General features: G+C 42.4%; 1 protein-coding gene across 5 annotated transcripts in view; it reads right to left on the reverse strand.

Annotated features, from left to right (window-relative positions):
• The window catches only part of fhit (fragile histidine triad diadenosine triphosphatase), a 417,147-nt gene that overhangs the window by 371,967 nt on the left and 25,983 nt on the right, over window positions 1–19,197 (reverse strand). For all 5 annotated transcript variants that reach the window (XM_078247548.1, XM_078247551.1, XM_078247547.1 and 2 more), the window contains one exon: window positions 8,807–8,893. The gene's annotated coding sequence lies outside the window, so the exon portion shown is untranslated. The remainder of the gene's footprint in view (window positions 1–8,806; window positions 8,894–19,197) is intronic.

The following is a 19,197-nucleotide window of genomic DNA, read 5'->3' on the forward strand; positions in this document are numbered from 1 at the left end:
AGACAGTAAAAGAAAGGCTGTTTCTCCAACTTCAGTCAGTTACAAGGCAGGATTAGCTGGGAGACTTCTAAATGAGGGCGCACATGGAAGTAGTTCTTTTGTAGATTATGGTGAACTTGTGTGTGTTGTAGCAGTGCTTTGCTATTGAGAATGAGGTAGCATGCTAGCAATAGCATTAGCGTTAGCATGCTAACGCTAATGCTACGAGCTAACAGTTGTGGTTAGCCAGCTCGTTTCCGATTTTGAACAGCTCACTCGGAGACTGAAGGCAGGACACATTCAGAAACCGTATCTCACTCAAAACAGCATGGATGGATTTTTTACAAAGTTTGTATGCGTGTGGAAGCACCAGAGACACAGAAGAACACCCCAAATCCGAATGTTTTTTTCATAATATGGGCACTTTAAAATGTTTTCATGAACACGTTTCGGTTAACTATTTTAGTAAAATATGAGATCGTATTCTGAACAAGCCGCCATGACAGTCTGTCTTTGAATTTCCGGAGAAACCAGACCCACGTGACGCGTTCGTCCAATCAGCTACCGGTTTTCATTGTTGGCCGACAATACAGATTAGCGCCGCCTGCTGTTATGGAGACGTATACGTCTCGTCGCTTTGGTGTGTTCCGAGGCACTTTTTTGACCAATTCGGGTAGACTGATCAGTCCAACTGCCTTTTCTGCTGAGGGTCGGCCATCTGGTCTGTGTGTCTGGGCCTTTAGTCTATATCAACGTTTTATTTCCGGGATTGTTTAGGGGCCGCTGGAAATTCCGCCGGATGTCCGTCACCTTCCTCTTTCTTTGTGTTGGCGTTCTAAACTCTGGTGGATTTCTGAGGACTATGGTTGACTGCTCCTCAGATCTCTGCAGGGTAAATCCAGACAGCTAGCTAGACTATCTGTCCAATCTGAGTTTTCTGTTGCACGACTAAAGCAACCTTTGAACGTACACGTTCCACCAAAACAGCCAATTTGCTGCATATCAAAGCAACTTTAGTAGTATCACTAATTGTTGATTTTGGTCAACATCCTTGGGTCTTTCCAAAGATCATCACTGGTAAGGCGGCGTTCACATTGCCTGCGTCGGCCGTCCGGCAAAAACGCAGATCTTTCCATTCATTTTGAATGGTGGTAGTGCGGTTAGGCTGCGGCACAAAGTTGAGACCGACTCAGCTTTTGGAGAAAAGCAACCCCACGTCGCACTGCGGTGGCCAATCATGTAACCGCAGATCAGACTTATGTCAGTGTGTTTTGAGCTGTGGTTTGAGGCAGTGTGAGAGTCCCGTACAGGAAACATTAAACATCACTGCCTCTATCGCCGCCACAAGTTTTAAAACACTATGAGGGTAAAAGAAACACAAGCGCTGAACTGCCCGGGAGTTTGTGTAATAGCTGAATGTTTCCTGCAACAACAAAGCACTCACTAGGTCTCGCTTATCTCTTTTCATCTCTCTCTCCCTTGTGAAATGAAGCTGCCTTCAAGTGCAGGCGGGGACGTCAAAATCTATAAACGATCTGACCGAAGACAGTAATTGTGAAATATAAAGTCTACTTGTGCTTTGTTGGGTGGTTTAAGAACACAACAGGGCGTCGCACAAATAGGCTGTTTCATTGACACTGCCCCACCCCCCCCCCACCCTGCGGAAAATCGCCAGATCAGTTTTCTTGGTGTGATTGTCCACTAAGGGCTACAGGCCTCCTGGGCTTGGAGAAATAGCTTTAATTCTATATTTCCATGCTTCTACCAAAGAGGTTAAACCTTGTGATTCCTGTGTAGTGAACAATGATGTAAACACTACAGCAGAGGAAATGGTCTCTCTTGAATCTTGAACTGAAATACAACAAAAGCAAAGCTGAATGTGTGTTAAGAGTGCAGCAGGTTAAGTTTGATGGGTCTTCTCCAGCCGTGAGAAATACTTGAATTTCTGTTGCAGAAAAAAAAAAAAAACGCTTCATACCCACCATTAAGTGCAGCTAAATAAAGGCTTTACCTAGCTCCAACTAAAAGGAGAGCATTCATTTTAACTTGGAAATGGTGATTTCAATAATTACACTTTAATACCTGTAAGATGTATCGGCCTTTTACATATGACAATGCATTTAAGCGTTTTTTGTTTTTTTTTGGTAACCGGGGCCTTTAAGCAGTGTAAAAGTTGGTTTGTAATGACAAGTAGATGGTAAGAGCCCTGTCTTTAGAAATCCATTTGCCATAATGGCACTCTGAATGTAGAAATTACATGCCATGCAGTTGTCAAGGTTTGTGGACTGAGTGGTAGGATAACAATTCCCCAATGGCAGATCTAAAACTTTTTCCATTTCATTAAAACTCTGAATTAAAAACTGACAGACAATTCAACCATTACCAAACAATGGCTGCAAGAATTTCTATAGAATGCTCTTTAGTCTTCAGCAGAGTGCTTTCTGACACAAAGGCTTTCTTTGGAATTCAATGTGAACACCTGTGTTGGAAATGCATCATCTATGCGAGTTTTCTTTTTGCTTTTCCTGTGAAATCTGATATACTGTCATGCTTATGCTGATGAAGGCAAAGCTGTCCATTTGTAACTAAATAATTGTGTCAGGGGTCTTGTCATCAGCTCCTAGAAAAGTCATCAACATACAATCGCTGTTTTTTTTTTGTTTTTTTTTTAACTTTATAATCTTTATTTCTTTGACCACAAGTAGTAAAACAGTACTGGATTGTCTCATCCATAAAGTGGACCCAGCTCGTCCCTGAACATTGCTTTTGATGTGTGACGGACGGGTTATTCGTTAGCGAGTTGGTAAGGACTGAACTGTGCATTTGGCGGGGTGTTTTACCATAGAAAATGTCAAGTAATGCAGCACACTTTTCAGCCGCAACTTGATACAAAACAAACTGGGCCGTTGAAAAAAGATTTATTGCAAAAGGCAGTGTGGCAGTTTAACTGTTTGAGCTTTTACAAATTGTGATTTCTCAGTGATACAATATTTGGTGATATTACCTCTCAAATAAGAGAGCTTGTTTTGACATTTTGTCTAATTAATTTGGTGCCTGTGATGCGGCTGGCTCTCAGGTGTAATAATACTCCATCACTGGTTTCATGTTGGGTTAAACATGCTGAAGCTCTTCTGCAGTATTAAGCCGGAGCTGCCTCACATATCCTGCATCCGTTTGGAGCGTTGGTTACCTTATGCATCCGCAAAGTGCAATACGCACAAAACCAACATATTTCCGTAACAACTTATGAGCCATTATTGAGAATGTGAATCACCATCATATACTTCCATCGTAATGTTCTAAACCCTTATATAGTCTAAACTTTCAACATTTTAGGCGCCTAGCCAAAACACCTTGTTTATTGCAGATTTATCACTAGAAAAAAACACTGTACTAAGCTGAATTTTTAGATAATGTTCAGGTTCCAAGCTTTCAGAGGATGAACACTTTTATGTGGCCTATACTGTTGACCTGCTATTCCTCTCTAAAGATCCCATGTCCCCACCAAAATGGGTCTATGTGGCTCTCAGAGGGTTGATATCAACAGGTCCTCAGTACCTCAGTGTCCCCGTGTGTGCTGCATTACTTGTCTTTTTTTTTTTTAAATGGTAAAACACCCCGCCAAATGCACAACGAATGACCGGACCAACACACATCAAAAGGCATTGTTCAGGGGAAGAACTGGGTCCATTTAGATGAGACAATTTCAGTAATTTTACTTGTGGTCAAACCAGAACTGTTTCACCTCAGACGCCTGAGGATTGAGTCTGGATATCCCTTCAAATACTGGGGAATTTCTACTCCTGCATCATCGAGAGTATCCTGACGGGGAACATCACTGTCCGGTACGGAAACAGCACCAAACAGGAGCGCAGGGCCCTGCAGAGAGTTGTTTGTTCAGCTGAACATAAAATAGGCGGCATCCTACCCTGCCTAAAGGATATTTACAGCAGTCACTGCAGGAAAAGAGGTAGGAGAATCATTAAAGATCCAAATCACACGGGTAACAACCTCTTCTCCCTGTGGGTCGGGTACAAGGTACCGGATAGACCAGGAGGAGTTTCTACACTCTGGCATCTAGGATCCTTAATCTGGCATATCTCCACAGTGCTGTGTCAGCGCTGGTGTATGGTCTGGCTACACCACCTATATATTCTGGGATAGGGGAAAAACTTTGTATTTCTTTAAACCACGCAGAGCTCTGTACCCAACTGACAAACACTTCCTCGGCTTAGAATTACAATAGGAACTGCTAAAAGTAACACTACCTTGCCATCCTCTCCACCCGACTGAACACACTTTGTTCGCTTAGAATTACGGCAACAATCGCTAAACACACTGCAAACTCACGGTCCTCTCTTCCCAATTTACAGCCCCCCTCTCTTGGCTTAAAATAACTCACCGTTGTCAGGCTACACGTTGTAAATAGCCGTGGCCCGCTTGCCTGGTCCTCCGGTAACGTTAGCTAACAGTTGGCAGGGTTAGAATGGCGCCGTTAGCCAGGACCAGTCGGGATCACTTTACTGGCTGTGTCTCAATTGTTTTTGCGCGTAACCAACTCGGGTACTCTAGCTATATAATTCAATGTAGGTACACAAATGTTGAAATGACATAAAATGCCCGTCCCTTGTAGCCATGATAAATAAGCCTGTAGCTAATGCTTAGCCTACCTGTTCAGGAGGAAATTAGCCAACTCGGCGTCCTTTTGGGCTCTAAGCTGTCTCCATCTTTCAAATACATTTCCAATATTTACCCGGGGTTTGTCTCTGGTCACGCAACCGTTTTCTTTTAGGTCGGGTAGAATCTATTCATCTTTCATGGCTATACTAACGTTACAGCTGTAGCGTGCTGGGTTTACATTTTTACAGGTATATGTATATCTGGCAACCCGGCCTGGCTGTCAAACTGGGCAGTTGATAACAACACACAGGCCAAAACGCAAACAGAAAGTTTATAAAAAAGAAAATCAGAAATCAGAGATTAAAGTCAGAATTCTGATTTTAAACTCATCCTCTTCCGTATACTGAGGAACAAAGTAAGCCTGTAGTAAAACAAATGCTAATGCCGATTGGTTTCCTCTGAAGTACATGAGCACAATAACAACGGTTATCATCTTACATCTCATCAAATGAACAGTAATTACACCTGTTCAGCTTCTTGCATTAAACATTTTGCTGGCACTCCAAATGCACCAATGCAATTAAGTGCTGACAAAATAGTGGGTTACACCGGGCTGCTTTTGAAGGGCCTCGTTCTGCCTCTCGGCTAAACAGCAATGCGAATGAGATGAATAATAAAGAGAAAGCAGCACTCAGATCCGGAGGGTTGGTGGCCCAGATGTAAGTGAAAAAACTGAAAAACCAATAGCCAGATGCGCGGCGTTACCAGCCAACACAAACAGAGTGTAGAGAGAAGCGCGGAGACGCAGAGGATGGCAGCTCTAGTCAAACAGCTGGGGACTGGATAATGCTGTGCTGCGGGACGAGAAGTCCAGCCGGACGGCATAACAAAACTGCACTCCTAAGAAAATGATTGGTATTCAACAAGAGCTGCACAGTCAGCCCCAGGATCAGGTCAGCATGTGAAAAGACCACAGTGCAGAGGAAGGAAGTAGTGTTCTTTTTAAATGTAGTTTTACTCAGTCACTGCAGGAAAAGAGGTAAGACATACTGCTGGAAATGAATCATTAGGGGGAGACCAAGGATAGTTGTAACACAGGTCAGTTGTAACATGTCCAATTTCTCCAATCAGGAACAAGTTTCGAATCAGCTGATTCATAATAAACATGTTAAGAATCAGCCCCCTGTGACAGACACTGCACATTTTAGAAAGATTTTTGTTTTTTAATTTTAAAGCTTTAGTGTGCAACTTTGATATTAATGAACGTCTGTTACATTTAAGCCATTGCCAAATGAGTTGATACAAAGCTAATTAAGACCATCAGCTCCACACTCAGTATGGCTATGTTCAGAAGATTGTGTCGACCGATGAATTTCGCACGCAGAAACTCCAGTGAAGATAATTACCTCTTCTGAAGAGTCCATCATGTCTTTTTAATCCTTCGTGTCCTCCTTGGCTACTAGCAACTGTGTGGAGGAGGAGGGGTGGGGGTGGTGCGGGATCACGGAAGGCTTGTATCATGTGGATGCAACAACAGTGTTGTTGTCATTACTTAGAATTCCTCATGGGGGCAACAGAAACTACGCACTATAGCTTTAAGGTAGGAAAGTATTTTTTTTAACCTAATTTATTTTTGGGATAGCAATGCCAGCTTTGTAGCTAAACTTAACAAACTCAAATCATGTTTATTGTGTGTCTATATGGATATCTTTCATGCAGGTTGTTATTGCTAATGTTTTAGCCGTTAGCTGTAAATTAAGCTAGTGCACGGCAACAACGGTCCGGGTTAGTTGTAATAAGAGTCTGGGTGAGAAAATGTTGTATTTATGTTTTTTCTTTAAAGTTCAGTCTTTGAAAAGAAAGACGGACCGAGGAGTGCCTCTCAACACATACGTACAAGTAATTTAGGTGTTGAATATAAGTTTCAATATCAAGTTTTTGTCATAATCCTAATTTCATGATGTGACATTTCACCCCAGGGTATGGTACAACTAACCCGGACTGGGGTAAATTGTAACATTTTACTCCTTGTGTCTAGCTGTGTCTAGCAGCTACACCATTTATTAGCAGACACATGGAACTAGTTTTTAATCACATTTTGAACCCACTGGTTTAAAAGAGCTCCAAAATACAGACAGAAATGTCAAAAATGTTACAATTATCCCCGGTCTCCCCTATAGGACATTTTCAGTTACCCAGAAACCACTATATTTTCGAAGAAGTAGCATTTAAGAGATGTTAGCTTGGTCTATGTTGACATAGACCATGGGAAGGAGCTCAAGAGGAGTGACTAGAACACCTGGGCTCCCTGATTTCCACCGAGGTGCCCATGAACAAGATCCCTAACCTCCATCTGCTGCTCAGTGGCCAGCAGACCAGACTGTGGTTGCCCTGGGGCAGCAGCTTCCAGGTGTCAATGTGGACAAATGGGTGAATGTGAACACGCTGTGAGCACTGTTCTCAGTGAAGTTTTAGTTCTTAGTTTTATTTCATGTCTGAGTCATGCCAAACATTTGGCACACCCCATATGGGATAACGAGACGGCACCATTTAACAGACATCTTCCCGTCTTGCATATGCAAATCATGTAAAGAAATACATGAATAACAGAAAAACAGCACATACAAAGACATATCTACAGATCATTGAAACTTATTTAAATAACTACAGGTTAAAAACAAGGAGCAGTATGGTACAGTATATATACTCCTGGGGGTGTAACGGGGGGGGGGGGGGAGAACAGACAGAAGTAGAGCTGTAACTAGTTTAAAAAAAGTCTTAAAAATAAATTTAGAATTTTTTTCCTCAGTGGCTTAGGCGATCTGGCTTGCAATACACTGGGGGAAACACTGCGATGGGTTGTATCTGAGGTTCCAGCCTTCACCCCAACACAATGGAGGTGAATGGAATTTTTTCATTTTTTTAAATGGAATATAATTTAAATCAACACAAATGTGTGTTTACAGAATCAGAATAGAGAATCTGTATTTCTGCATAATCAACATTTTGACAGTGTACAAAATGACTGTGAATATGTATTTGGTTAAAAAAAAAAAGTAGTTCCAATGAAAACACTCCACAGTGTCTTCAGAAAACTCAGACAGATATAGCAAAGCCTGTACAAATAAAACCAAAGCTAAACATAGGGGCATGGTTAGATACTACTGAAGAGAGAAAGCTGTGATAAAAGGGTACAGTAGGAGCAGTGGAAGTATTTGCAGCGATGCAGGAGAGAACCCTGCTGCTTTACGCTGTTACTAAGATACACAGCTTGGTAAAACAGTGCGGACACAAGGTGCACACTAACCTAAATGAGATTCATCCATACAAGCTGCAAAGTGCACTGAGACCACTGTAAGCACGGATACCTTCCAGTGCCATAGGTGTGTGTTATGTACTATATTAGCCAGCATATGTGACAGAATCATTTTTAAATTAGATGCCATTAGAGCCAACTGGTATGGACAGGACAGAGCACAAACAGGCTTCCTAACATGACTATTATAGATGATCATTTGCGTCTCCCTCCAATTTCACTCACTAGTGTTTAGTGGCACATAACCGAGGTCCTGCAGATAACGTCACAGCCTCTAACAGCTAGCTTGCCATACTGGCTTGCAGAACACATTATAATTGGCCTGCTAGCAAACAGTATGCAGTAAATAAATCATTCTGACTGCTGATTGCTGCTATATATATATATATATATATATATATATATATATATATATATATATATATATATATATATATATATATATATATATATATATATGTGTATGACACACACACACACACAGAACAAAAACTAAACTATTTGTCTACCCCCAAGTAAACTTCATGAGGGTACAACTTACCACAGGGCTGTTCTGTTAGACTGCATCAGCTGCTGTGTGTACCTAATAAATTGCACTGCGGTTAACCGTAGTTTAAAACCTGGGGCTCAGTGACAACACTAAAATAATAATTTTCATCAAGATTTACTAGATAGCCCTCTTGTACTACCCGACAAACGCTCAATGTGTGCACAATGCTACACCAGCAGTGTGCAGCAGTTTGCCGTGAAGGGAAGGATGTGAAAACAGCTATTGTGTATTCTGTTTAATCTGCAATCAACTTTCTTACACCTCTTAAAAGAAAAAAAACAGGATGGAAAATCAATGGCTCAGCCAATTTAGAGTGCGCTTTATGCAGTAAACACACTTACCTTCAACCTCGCTGGCTTCCCACGGCCTTGCAGATGGATAATTATGAAACAGGATGGAGGCCTGAATGGAGAGAAGCAGTGCTCAGGCTAGGGGGGAAGAGGGAAAAGAAAATAACAAGACACGGTCAATTGCTGTAGGGTACGGAAGACTAATAAGACTTCTCTGTCACATTGTGACAAACACATGGGGGTCGTGAGCCGGGATGTTACACTGAATGATTAAAGATGAGGCCCGTGTGACCGCAGCGCTCTGGCAGGAAACTATTGACAACGAGACCTGAAACACCCCCTTGACACATCCCAACAGGTATGTTCCACATGTAGCTCTGCTATGGAGTTAAATCAACCGCATACACATGATGGAATCGTATCCTACATGATAAAAGCTGCATTGATCAAAGGCAATGACTTGACTGAATGGAGCTCAAGTCAAATCCAATACTGTATCACACATAGCTTGACAGCATCTTTGATATGTAACATGGAGTAGGTACTGTATATTTTCAAACTGGAAAATACTAGCATTACTGTGGAAAGTGGTGTGTAGGGCTGGGTATCGGTACTCGATGGGTATCGACCGGAAAAAAAACAGTACCAAGTAGTATGGAAACTCCTCCAGTCAAACAATACCTACCCATTCAATCCTTTTTGAATCAGATTATTTGTATCAGATCTAGAAAAAATGTTGTATTGGTATCGACGGTGTTGTAGTACTCAAGATCGGTCATGGTCTCGAGACACTTTTTGAAGGTCTTGGTCTCGTCTTGTCATCGACCACATCTTTAGTCGGCCTTTTTTCGGTCTCAGATAAAGAGGACTCAGGAAGAAAAGGTCAAGACCACAACTGCCTTTCGATTATTATTTTCAAAGATATAGTGCGTAGTTTCTGTCACCCCCATGAGGAATTGTAAGTAATGACAACAAAACTGTTGGTGATTGCGCATACCCCTCCTCCACACAGTTGCTAATGGCCAAGGAGGACACAGAGGATTAAAAAAATATGGACTCTTCAGAAGAGGTAATATTTCTTCACTTGAGTTTCTGCACGTGGAAGTCGCCAGATGATACTAGTTTCTGAACATAGCCATACTGCATATGTAATTGCATCCACGTTTCCTTCACTTGCTTTCCTTCCTCGCGTCTTAGTCCGTTCCACCAAAATATCAAATAAGAGACTTAGGATAGTAGTAGATAGCAAACCAGGTCACCTTTGTCTATCATCAATCATTTATTACATCACTTTAGATGGCTTCAACTGCAATACTAGAAACAACTTTCAATTAAAAAATATTGTTTTAGTTTCAGATTATCACATATCCCTGCATCCACACCTCTGTCTAGAGTCACTCGTTAGTGTCATGGCCATTAAAAATGAAAATCCAAAAACATAAATGAATAAACTGCAGTGCTTGAGATTCACATGCCTAAATACCTCTAGAAATACACCAAGGCACTGCGGATGAAATATTTACTCCGCCCTACCTTAATGTTTCTTTAATTCACATTACATCAGGATGTATTTTTATTGTGTCAGGGGGTCTGCGTGCATGGTAAAAGCTCTCTCAGTTAACCCTGGAATATGACAATGATTGTTCCTCATGTTGTGAACCAAGGTGCACACAGACGCATAAAAATAGCTGTGTACTTGGTACACCAAGGATGCAAAAACATAATATTCTAACATTTACTTTAACAGACAAAAGTGGAGATGAAATGTGCTCAAAAAGTCAACTCACTGATCTGTGCGCTTATTTATTTGGCACAGCAAACTCCCACTGACTGTTTACATTTTGGATTTGCACACATTGATTAAAGTACATACTTCATACTTTGCAACCGCTGAGGTGTCTTTATCTCACCAACAGCTGGTCCAAAAGACTATAGCAAGGCTCCTAAAACACTTATATAAGAGATTACATTCATATTGTTATTGAATATAACACACCGTGGTCTCTGCTGTATACATGTATATTGGTGAAAACCTGTTCTCGCACTGCTCTGTTAGAAACCTGAGCTTCTTCCCACACTTGTCTCCTTCCATCTGATGGAATGTTCTCTGGTTATATTCTCAGGGTTTCAGTCCTAGGTTGATCTGACAATGCCTGTTGTTACTGGCGTTACCAGCAAGCATGTTTTAATAGCACAGGTTCCAGAGTTCAGTTGGAAGTGAAGGTACATTTACTAGCTGTTCTGGAGCTGTTGGCATGTGATATAATCAGACGCTCTAACTCAGCTACTGAAAAGACAATGTCGTGAGATGGTTTTCTTAACTGCCGTTTCTCAGATGTAACCCCGGAATTCCACCAGGCGCTGATGTGCCGCGTTCTGGCTGCGCCGATGTTTTGTTCCTACGTCTGCCATGCGTCATACCACGCTGGGAGCGTTTCAAAAGCAGAGAGTTTTGTCTGCCCGACTTGCAGATTTCGTTGTTTTGGTCATTTTTCCTGGATATTTGTAGCTTTGAAATCTAGACGCACCCTAGCGGCAGCAAATGTAATCTGCAGCCAGGGTCAGTCTAGCAACTCTCCGTTGGCTTGCGAGCTGGAAAAACAAAATTCTGGTCAGGCCAATCACATTGTGTATAGAGTCGGTGGGCGGGTTTAATATAATGACGGCAGAGTTGCGACGGTTCCGCGTGAATTCCCTGCAACTTGAAAACAAAGAAGATGGCTGCTGCTGCTGGCGAACAGCAGTCTTTCCAATTGGCTTGAGCCGCGACTCTGGAAGCACTGAAGTCATTCTTCAAAAAGGAAGATGTGTTCGGAGTTTTGTCAACCAGATACGGCAAAAGTCTATCAACTAGCGTTGCTCTGGTTGGCTATGAGTGTAGAGGGAATTTGAAAGCCAACCGTTTATCCCGCCCCTCGGATTGAGCCCTGCCAATGGTGAGTTCCCAGACCCCACATCTTGATGTGGGTCTGGCAGCTAGGATATTTGTGCTTCTACCATAAAAAGTAGTGTATATGGTTAAATGGTTTCTTCCATTTAGTCCAGTTACTGTATGAACGACATGGTTTAAAGATGTGTGGCTGTGTTTTAGTTGTAAAATTGTTTAGTGATGCGATATACGGTCGGGAGTCTTCACAGGGTGTTTATTTTGAAAACTGATCGGATGCTTTAGACCTTCCACTCCATCCCGGCCTATTGAACTCCCCGCAGCTGCGTCAAAAATAGACCTGCTGCTTCTGGGACACGCTGCGTTGCTACTGGAATTACAAGCAATGTCTTGGTTGCCATGATTGCTGCCGGCTGCGGCGCTGCAGGAACGCCTGGCCTGGTGGAATACAGCAGTAAGCCTTGGTCATACTTTAGCATGGATGAAGACGCCAACAGCTGTGGACTTGCAGCAGTGCTTCTATACATACTACAATCGAAGGTCTGCAAATGCAGACACGTTCCACACATGCACACTACAAAACATGATGCCGACCTCCTGACAGCAAGGAGGAGGATCCTTTGTGTGTTGCATTTGGCTGAATAATGGTTTGAAAAGGAAAATGGTGTATGTGACTGCTTAACGAGAATAGGACCAAGGATGGTGAATACAGCACATCCATTAACACTGCCATTTTGGTGGAACATTCGTGGACTTGGACATATGACAAAATTGACGTTACACAGACCCTCGCAGCTACGGATGGACTCTGGTCCTCATCTTTGTCTTTGATTGTCTGTACGGTTTAAAACAAAGTTACTTCTCCTTCAAACTCAATATCACTAGGGCTATATTCAACCAAAGAAAGTCGTGGTTGTCTGCAATTCTACTTTCTCTTCAACCAATTGATTGGTCGTTGGGGAAAAAACTTCAGCATCTTATTTCTGTATTAACTAAATCGTCCACAGTGCACTGAGTGCACTCTACCTTGTAGCATTGTGTGTCCACCACTATAGGTCACTATACGTGTTAAATGCTTTAAAAATGGGAGCGCAGCATTTTCACACAATGCTACAAACAGCAGCAGCAGCATGACAAGGTGTTAAGCGTCTATTCTGCCCCAGGCGCTGCACGTTTGGAATTTGTTTCTGGTCACAGAGAGTTGAAGAATGTAGAACTTTGGGTAAAAAGCTGAGCTTGTCACTGTCACTTTTCCCCAGCTGTCCAATCACAGTGGAGGAAGGGACAACAAAGACCAACTGTCACATCCTACATGTACAAGTGCTGAACAACAACAACGAAGGAGAAAGTAATACTGCTGAACCGTATATGTGTCCTCTCTACCTACAAGCTTCAGCCTTCCCTTCATCCAGAGCAAGTGACATTTTTACTTCCGTGGATATTCCGTATTATAGCAATCACACCCAACAAAAGTGTCTCAGCTGGAAAAAACGCTGCGCCTCCAAAGCGCTCCTAGCTGGGTGTTTTCAAAACAACACCTGACATTTTCAGCTGGAAGAAATGCTTTGGTGGCGAGGCGGCCTTATGAAAGTAACACCAGCGATTGTCCAACCAATGAGAATTTGGTCGTACATGAGCATATCGATCAACCAACATGGAGACGTCAGCCCTAAATATCACAAGGTACACAGTACGTTTTATAGCAAAACAATAACTAGGTCTTAAGATTTCAGAGCCTACACTTTATTTAGTTTATGAAAAAAAGAGTTCAAAAGACTTCCAAGTTACCAGTCAGACCAGCAGTCAAAGTGAGCTAAAGATCTATTTCCTTTAATTAGTATGTGAATGCTGCTTCCTTAGAATGGAGCTTAACATTTTTGTGTGTGTTACACTACGTTACACTACATAGCGATGTCTTTCTTGCTAATCCTACATTTGTTTACATGCCATTAGCTCTGTTAGCTACTTTAGTTTAGCAGTTAGCGGTGGCTTCTCTCTCTCTCGCTCTCTCTCTGGCTCTATGTTGATCTGTGCATCAAATTTAGCCATTTCTCTGCCTCCCTAATTGTACATGTAGTAACTGTAGTGTATTTGTCGTGTTGGAGGCAAAGCTCCGCACCAGGGAAACGCGACCGTTAACGCTAGCTGTTGTATCTTAGCCTCCAGTATCGTTAATCGGTACGGACTGCCCTAATGTAGCTCCCATCCCCCGGCAGCCGCCGGGAACCCAGGGAGGCCGGGTGACTGTCTGAAAGAAGCACAGCCCATCAGGTGTCAGATCCATGGAAATGAGACTGAAAACTGCTTTGTAATGAACGTGAAACATTTAAAATTCACTCGTCACTTGCGCTGATTAAAACGGGCTCAGCGGGCGGACTTACCGCTCCATTAGAAGATAAAGAGTAGGGCGCAGAGTCTAGATATTATAGTTAGTGACTCGTAGTAAGTTAGTTAAAGTTGCTTCAATATATGCGTAACCCGTGTGTCTGTTCAGGGATGGGTTTTGTCTGGCTGAATAGAGGGCTGTGTCTGGTCGAAGCTCAGAAAAAAACACGATAGGTGGACCTCAAATTAAAAATATGCTTTGAAAAATATATTTACCTCAGTAAAACAGTGTGTTTAACTGTGCTGTAAAAAGATTCACCAGTTGTTTTTCATCGGTTGCATTTCTGACAGGGAAGCTGCTCAAAGCGTGCTTCTGCCCTCTGGTTAATATTTCTGCCATGCAAGAAAAGTCTGGGACATGTGTTATTAAAATGCACGTGTTGTTACCACTAGTAACCACAGTGTTACCAAGTCAATCAGGAAGGAAATTCTAAAGATGATACATTTACGAGGTGAAATTTAAGAAGGAAGTTTAAGAAGTTGAAGCACGCTATAAATAAAGTTGACATGACAGCTTACTGTATATGAGACCAAAAGCCCTTGAGCACCTATTTAGCCTCTTTTCCCTGGCTCTCTGTCGTGCCGTTAGAGGACAGTACCGGATTGGATTGGGACAGGAAAAGCCCATTCATCATGACATCAGCTGCCCAGCAGGCAGGGGAGGCGAGCTGGCAGTGTCACTGATGGACTGGCAAAGGCCTGGTATTACTACAGCCCCCGGTCTCCCCACAGTCTCACTGATGAGCCCCTTGCCTGCCGTCAGCCCCTGCATTCCCTTTTCATTTCTTTTCCAGGCAGAAACTCCCAGGGGTGACAGTGAGGCGTTGGGTGGTTGATAGCGAGAGTCATTAAAAGGGCTGATTAGAGTGACGGAAGGAGGACGCTCAGGGAGACAACAAGAATGTCCCTCAAGTCAGAGATGGCGAAGAATAACAAGACCGAGGTATACAATACAGACATATATATCATGTTAGATCAGTCTTCAAGTTAACAGGGAAAGACTTTCTTTTTCGTCCTCGGTAACTTCAATTGGGACAGAATCGCAGGGGATGCAAGGTCACAAAAGTAGTAGAAACACTGTGCAGAGGCAAGTCGATGTGGTCTGCTGAGAGCTTTTCAAGGTAAAGCCAAGAGCAAGACCCTTAGGCCTACTTCTCCCAGTCACATAGAAACAATTGATATATCTATATTTTCATGAAATTCCATTGTTCATACTTACACTTTAAGTAGTCAAAGACAAAAATACATTCAAGTAAAATGTTGAACGGTATGAGCCTGACAGAATCCAAAATGGTATACAATGAGAAAGCCAAACATATTTGTTGTTTTAATAACAAAACCAGGGAATTATAAAAAAAATAATATAGTTCTGGAACAGCTGCACAGATGAAATGCCAGTGTAATGTCAGTATTATGTAGACAGCTACGTACGATTAATAACCTGCAGCATGTTTGGGGTGTATCATACGTTCGCAGTCTGTTCTCATGAACCATTCGAACATATAGCTATTACTTCATATGTATTCCACATATTTATTGCTGTATGCGCCACATCGACTGTTGCTGTATAAGAACGCTGTGGACCGCCTATGGAGGAGGTCGGGTTGGTTCATGAAAAAAACACGGCGCTTTCACGCTGTGGAGTGGAGTTCGTGTCCCAGCGAAAACAAAATACTTTCACCAAGGAAACGTGTGTGCGTTCCTCTGCACGATCTTTTTCCTAAACTTTACTAGTCGTTTTGGTGCCTAAACTTAACTGTCGTCGCCGCTTGACGCTCACTATTGCTCGGCTAAACTCCACTACCAACGGCCGCTGATACGACGGAGCTCTGTAGCCAGCATCACGTGACCAGCTGGCGGTCACCCATTTCGTAGGATGTCATAGGAATTGGTGTGCATATATTTCCGTACTATATCGTACAAACCAGTTTATGAGGATGCATTGATGTTCGGCCTGTTAAGTGTTGACCTTAAGCTTCAAATCTTTTTTGCAAAGGTCAGCCAATGCTCAGATGTGGTTCCATCCTTTAACTGATTTATCTATCTATGTTTAATGAGAGCTCTACTGATGCCATAATTGGTTGATAAGGGCAAACTTTCCGGCCTACAAAAATGTTCAAACATTTTAAATTTCTTTTCCTTGTATGTGTAAACACTTGGCCATTAAAGCTGATTCTGATACTGATGAGTGGTTCAAGAAGCAAGCCCTGTAATTGCAACTTTGCTAGCTCAATTCCCCATGGAGGTCAAGAATGAATTGCCAAGCTTAACTTAAGATAAATGGACAATAAGTCCCAAAAAGTGCTGGGAGTAATGAACAGTCTGAAAATCTACAACGCCATGACTGCTGAATAAACTTTATCCGCTGATGAAGAGCATGTGATACGGTCAGAAGCTCCACAAAAAGAGAGTAAGCGGACCTTGAGTGGCTATTGTTTTGCCAAGGTTTCTTAATGGCCCATGTAAACACCATATTCCAAATAGGATCGACACTAAGATGAGACACAAAATCATTACCACATAAAAAAGCATGGGTCATGGTTTTCTTGGAAAAAAAAATAAAAAAAAACAAAAAACAATGCAACTTTGGGTTTTTTTCAAGTCTGCAATAAATAATTCACTTTGCTGAACTTGAACTTCAGGTTTTAAGTGTTTTGTTAAAATGTCAATCATCCATTAACACATAGACATCAAATCATCTTCAATTTGATCTGACTCCCTTTTGAAATTTGCAAACGTCTGCTCTTATTTCAGAAGCTGAATCTAGTTTGAGGACAGCATACCCAGACAGGGTCAAGGCTGACATAACCTCAGTCTAATCAAGTCCAATGCACACAACCCCCAATTCCTCCTGAACACAGCAGCACTTAAATAACATCTACAACTTACATCATCTTGATTCACTTTCAATCAACAGCACGTTGTATGAAGACACCACATGCGTACATTTAAGTAAAGATATGACAGTGGGCTCTTGGTAACTAAATATACTACAGTGGTAATAATTCAGGATTTATTTGGTATTTATGGCACTGTTATGATAAATCAGGATGAAAGTATCTTGATTTTTCTTTTTACCTTTGGCTTGAAGAAAACCAATTGAATTAGGAGAGCTGCCAGTTTCTGCACAATAGAATTATGTTACAGCAACATTGAGTGCTCTTCAAGAGTCCTCTTGGCAAAAAGACATTAAATGTATTTCCATATGACTGTACGTGCCCTTGGATTCAAGTCAAGTTTAATTATAATACAGTACCCCATACAGTCCTCTGGCCCACAACAGTCCATGAACTAGCTTAAGCGTTCTAAGAAGACACGTAAAGAAAGTGAAATTTGAACACATAAGGAATAAGCTATTCTGGAAGTGTTCAGCATTTTATTAATAAGGATAGTTGGTAATGAACAAAACTGTTTTCGGCAGAAAATGACAGCAGTGGTTGGAAGAACCAGTTTAAGGACCTGACTACTCTAGTCTATGTCCTCGACGTTCCGCTGGATTTCACTCATTTAGCCCGTTGGCTTGGGCTTCCTTTGTGTTGCCATTTGAAACTCTGGTGGATTTATGAGGACTATGGTTAACTGCTCCTCAGATCTCTGCAGGGTAAATCCAGACAGCTAGCTAGACTATCTGTCCGATCTGAGTTTTCTGTTGCACGACTAAAACAACTTTTGAACGGGCAAATGTTCCACCAAAACAAGTTCCTCCCTGAGGCTATATTGCAGAGGCACCATGGCTCCGTACAGCACTTAGCGCCGCCCATGACAATTGGGATTGGTTAAAAGAAAAGAAACGCCAATAAACCCAAGCATGTTTTTCTCCCATCGCGGAATGCTGTGTGGCCACGGTGGAGGAAGGTCTAGCAAAGTGAGACTAGTCTACTCTAACAAGCAACCTCTTGCGGTTATGAGAATGACTGCTGCCATCTCGAAGTAGCAACGGTGGAACTAAGTTGTTATAAAGTTATTAAATGTCTTAGGGAGGAGGTTGAGTCAAAGTGTGAGACTTTGCCGGCTCGACCGGCCGAGGTCTTTACTGCACCGTCTCTATGGGTCGCACAGTGCGGAAGCAGTGTCGATAATGAAGGTAATTTTTGGCTCCATGATGGCTTCATGCGCCACTAAGCAACCCTCATAAGAATGAACGGGGCTCTACCTTGAACGCTGTATCCAGTTATTATAATATATGCATGCATAATACATGTTTGGGGAGGCTGTGGCTCAGAAGGTAGAGCGGGTCGTCCACTAATCGGAGGATCTGCAGTTCTTCCCCAGCTCCTTCTAGTCCGCATGTCGAGGTCTCCTTGGGTAAGATGATGAACCCCAATTTGCTGTGTCTTTGGTGTGCATATGTGCATGTGAATAACTAGATTAGAGCCGATGAATGCGGAACGTAGTGTAAAGCGCTTTGAGCGGTCGGAAGACTAGATAGGCACAACATAAATGCAAGTCCATTACCATTCATCTATCTTTGCTGCAGTTTGAACACACAATTTAAAATTCCAAATCAGTTGGTCAGGAATGCCCACACAGTGAGTTGTGCACTGGTGCAAGGGGTCTTCTGTCTTTTCCTAAGTAATGGTTCTATGTCTCCTTGGCTAAAGGAGAAAGGATAGGACGCACTGAAAGACCCTTACTTAGCATTTAAAGAACCCCACATCTCTTGTTATGGTTGACACCGAGACACCTTGGGGTTGGTTCATCGAGTTAGGACGCTTCCTGATTAGAGAGTTGCTCAAATGTTTCTGAATAGTTTGACATGCATGACAGATGCAGGACGATTCAGCAGTGAAGCTCCTGGACCTGTTCCAGCAGAACTCCACCCAGCATGGTTCTGGACGCAGAGTGACCTTGATCACTGCTCCTATCTTATGAGTGATGGACTGTCAGAGCGGGAAATTTCCATGGCTGAGGGCAAGCATGCTGCTTCCGACTAAGACTTACATTATTCTGTAACACTGAGCCACTGGCCTTATCCTTAGACCCTTCTTGCGTCAGTCAAGTCATGAAGCTATGCTTGCACCGCTTGTGTCTGCGAACACATTACACATAAGCAAGCAGCAGTACGGATGACTAAGCAGATGGGGAAATTTCTGAAGATAAGTAAGTACATCATCAACGTCAGTTTGCAAGGACTGGCTGTACAGTACAGTTCCTATTAATCAGAATTCTC

The sequence above is a fragment of the Sander vitreus genome, chromosome 4, assembly GCF_031162955.1.
Source record: "Sander vitreus isolate 19-12246 chromosome 4, sanVit1, whole genome shotgun sequence".
NCBI classification, from domain to species: Eukaryota; Metazoa; Chordata; class Actinopteri; order Perciformes; family Percidae; genus Sander; species Sander vitreus.